Source organism: Nematolebias whitei, chromosome 6, assembly GCF_014905685.2.
Source record: "Nematolebias whitei isolate Nwh7 chromosome 6, NemWhi1, whole genome shotgun sequence".
NCBI lineage: Eukaryota > Metazoa > Chordata > Actinopteri > Cyprinodontiformes > Rivulidae > Nematolebias > Nematolebias whitei.
The window spans coordinates 5,537,190-5,537,734 of record NC_056503.1 but is presented as its reverse complement, the minus strand read 5'-3'; positions in this window follow the sequence as shown (position 1 = coordinate 5,537,734).

Here is a 545-nt window from a genome sequence, read left to right as displayed (position 1 = left end):
TGTAGGTCAGTGAGGTTCTGTAGATCAGTGAGGTTCTCTAGGTCAGTGAGGTTCTGTATGTCAATGAGGTTCTGTACGTCAGTGAGGTTCTGTAGGTCAGTGAGAATCTGTAAGTCAGTGAGGTTCTGTAGGTCAGTGAGATTCTGTAGGTCAGTGAGGGTCTGTACATCTGTGAGGTTCTGTAGGTCAGTTAGGTTCTGTAGGTCAGTGAGAGTCTGTATATCAGTGAGGTTCTGTATGTCAGTGAGGTGCTGAAGGTCAGTGAGGTTCTATAGGTCGGTGAGGGTCTTTTTCATCAGTGACGTTCTGTAGGTCAGTTAGTTTCTGTATGTCAGTGAGGTTCTGTAGGTCAGTGAGGTTCTGAAGGTCAGTGAGTTTCTGAAGGTCAGTGAGGTTCTGTAGGTCAGTGAGAGTCTGTATATCAGTGAGGTTCTGTAGGTCAGTTAGGTTCTGAAGGTCAGTGAGGTTCTGAATGTCATTGAGGTTCTGTAGGTCAGTGAGGGTATGTACATCAGTGAGGTTCTGTAGGTCAGTGAGGTTCTGTA